The following is a 3801-nucleotide window of genomic DNA, read 5'->3' as shown; positions in this document are numbered from 1 at the left end:
ACGCTAAGGGGTCGTTTGGAAAAATCGTGTTAAAAGATCAGTAGTACGGGTTTTTTTTTTTTTGGGAAATAGTAGTACGGGGTTAAAAGGTCTAGAACATACGAGTTAAGCCCAAATAAAAGTGTTATTTTATTTGTTTTGTAAGATAACGAACATGAATAAATTTTAGAATTTGATTAATAAACAAACTGAATTTGAATATTTGTAACTAAGAGTTTGTGAATAAACTCGTTTGTGTTCACTTAATAATGTTCATGAACATGTTCGTGAACAAACACTTAAGCATACATACACACACATATATAGATTATACAATTATACTATTTTATTAATTTTATTGCAATGCCAGATGCAGAGTTTATATATCTTATGTTTTAAAATTTTATGTTTTTGGCTTGTAACGTGAACAAATAATTTGTGTCTGTGTGTTTTTCTTTGGGAATTGGTATTTTCACTTTGATATTATATGTTACTTCTAGACTTATTTGCATTATTTTTATAGTCGTTGTGTTATTTGTTTGGTTATTGTTCGTAAACATAGACTATTTATTGTTCACGAACGAATTATGATCATAAGCATGTGCATGTGTTTTCTTATTTCACGTCCATGAACGTGTTCATAAACATTAACAAACATGTTTGAACGTGTTCACAAACATTAACGAACACTAATAAACGTTTAACAAGCAAACATGAACATGATTTTCATCGAGTTTAACAAACGAATATGAACACAAACACTCCAAAAATCTTAACAAACAAATACGAACAACCTTTGTTAGTTCATGTTCGGTTCGTTAACAGCCCTAAGCCCAAAGTTCAATCTGTGCTCAATCTATTTGGACCGATTAAGAGTTGGACTTTAATTTTGGTCCATGGGTCGAGACCACTCTGTTCGACTCATTAACTCGTACATTTTAAAAATATATAATATACATGTATTCTTTGATGATCCATGGAATTATCACATTAAAAATTATAAAATTAGTTTTATATGTCTATTAAATTTCAATGCATTTACTATTTAGCTAGCTAATCTCCCCGCTCATTTTCTCTCCAATCACATGCCCTATCCTCTTAATTTTATGGGCCCTACTCATCCTAATTATCTACTCCGTATTAATTTATTCACCATACTATAATTATAATTTCAATTTTTATTATAAATCAAATAAATTTAAATAGTGGAAATTATTGTGATTATATATCCTTTAGCTCGTAGAACTCCCCGATAAAATGGATTACAATATAACAAAGAAAGGGACAAAGTATAAAAGAGAATGGAGACAAAATGCAATAGTAGAAATACTTCATTCAACCAACTGATCAGTACATTACAAGGAGTCAAGGACATATATATATAATTACAATTGTAACGTAAGACAATAATGGAAACATAATGAAAACCTTTACACAATAATGTCTACAATTATTACTATTTATAACACTCCCCCTGGGACATTATTTGTCCACGATCTTGTCTCGTTAAAAACTTGCTAGGAAAATTCTATGGGAAAAACGTAGACAGGAAAAGAGTACACGGTATATGGATAGTATATTTAAATTCATTCATACCTCGTTCAGTCCACACTATAAAATTTAATGGGAAAAACCTAATGAGGAAAGAGTACATGGTATGTATATGTTGCAAAAATACAATTGTTAGTCTTTTAAATCCTAATATTCAAGACTTTAAGTCCAATTCTTCAGGATTGGTTTGAGTAAATGTACTTTCCATCTCCCCTTGAAGATATCAATCTTCAAGTTCTACATGACTTAAAGTAGAGTCATTGTTTCAAAAGAGTGTAGAGATGGGATATGGTACAACCTTCAGGATTATTATTAGAATTTATTATTTTATAAAATAATCTTTTGACTCTTCTGGAGCATACGTGGGTTGAATATTTATATAACTTGTCCACTATCATTTAAATATATCCACTTATAATAGGACAAACTTAATTATTTTCACATAGGGTAGTGGAGGTAAAACAAAACATAACTAGTTGAGATTTAACATAATGAGCGTCAAAACAAAGAGTCAATACCCAAGTGGCTTATGAAAATCACACATTGCTTTATTGCATGAATTTCAAAACCTTTTATAAATCGAAGGTATTGGAAGATATTTTGAACATTTAATTGTTGGACACACTAGGTATTTATTAGTATTTTTTATTGCAAGGACAATGTCAATTCTGATGCAATCATGGAACTTCTGGTTCTACGGGAGTACTCCAATAGCAATGAAGTAATGGACTTCAAGTCCCAAAATTTTCTCATTATCATTTTTGAGTCTAAATGGTCATTTATCTACTTCAATATATTATTGGACAATTGTTAGTGTGATAAGTCAATGGTACTTATCCATATAAAATGTGTCAAAGACATTTTTCCAAAATAGACTAATTGGTGTATAAATTTCCTTTAAGGGAAATACTCGATCTGCAGGTCGGGATAATACTTGGTTTTCTAAGTCCTTTATTTCCAAAATTCGTCTTTAAAACATGAGCTAATATCAGTAAGCTCTTTATGATGCTTATAACACCAACATATGTTGAGATAATAATTTGATTAGTATCCCCTTAATAAGTACATAGTGGTACATATTCATTTTTATTACTTTAGGGGGAAATTACTCAGTTAATTTGCTTTACTATTTCAAGTTAAGTAAAGCCTTTGTGCTTCAACAACAAACATGTTATAATATTTATTTTGAGAATTATAAATCCATCAAGGATTTAAATAAACACATTAGTGTCTAATAACCAATAATTTTAAGGTCATTACTTTTATAAGTTGCATATCTAAAATTGTTATTATTATGCCAATCATGTAGCGGAACTTTAATAATATTCATTATGGGAGAGTATATTTGATTAAAATCAATTTAGGGTTTCTGCGTGAACACTTGGGGCTATAGACTCGCTTTATATCACACCACCTTATCATGCTTGTTTCTCCTTCATACAAACACCATTCGTAACCTACAGGGCTAACACTTCGATGGTGTATAAGAAGAATATATCTATCATCGAGTTGAGCTATATATATATATATATATGACTTAATTGCTTATTTTATACGTTCATCAATCTAGGTACTTCTGGCACCTATTTCTGGATCTTGATTGTCATATAATAAGAGCAATTTGAAGGTAATTTTGTTGTCGACAACTTATAACGTTTTCATAAATTTCTCTCATATATATAAAATTTCATGGTAATTTTCTAAACCAACCAAATTGTAGCCATTTCCCAAGAATACTTATATAGTTATATCTGGTTGTTCCGCATCTCAGTATTATGTTTATTTGGTGCACCTATAATTTTACTGGGTTTTATCATCTTCTGGGCGATCATCTTAAGGATATAACTCTTAAGATTTTAAACAGTGACAATTACTGCTTCAATCATTATTGTGTGGACCATACTATCAAATAATGTACATTCAATATAAAAATAATGTACATTGTATTCAGGGAATATACATTATTTGTGTACTGAATGTACATTATTTTTATAGCCAGTACAAAAATAATTTACATTTAATACATTAAAAATGTACATTTTATTATGGTCCACACAATAATCTGCCTTACTGCTTCTGTTGGGCCAAACTATTACATTTTTATCAATTTTGTAGGCCTGATATGGATAATTATATATAGCCATATAGATTACACACACATATATAATTGATAAATGTCTATACACACACACATATATGTATATATGTGTGTGTGTGTGTATATATATGTGTGTATATATATATATATATATATATATATATATACACACA

The sequence above is a fragment of the Ipomoea triloba genome, chromosome 6 (genome assembly GCF_003576645.1).
Source record: "Ipomoea triloba cultivar NCNSP0323 chromosome 6, ASM357664v1".
Taxonomy (NCBI): Eukaryota; Viridiplantae; Streptophyta; class Magnoliopsida; order Solanales; family Convolvulaceae; genus Ipomoea; species Ipomoea triloba.
This window is presented reverse-complemented; position numbering follows the sequence as displayed.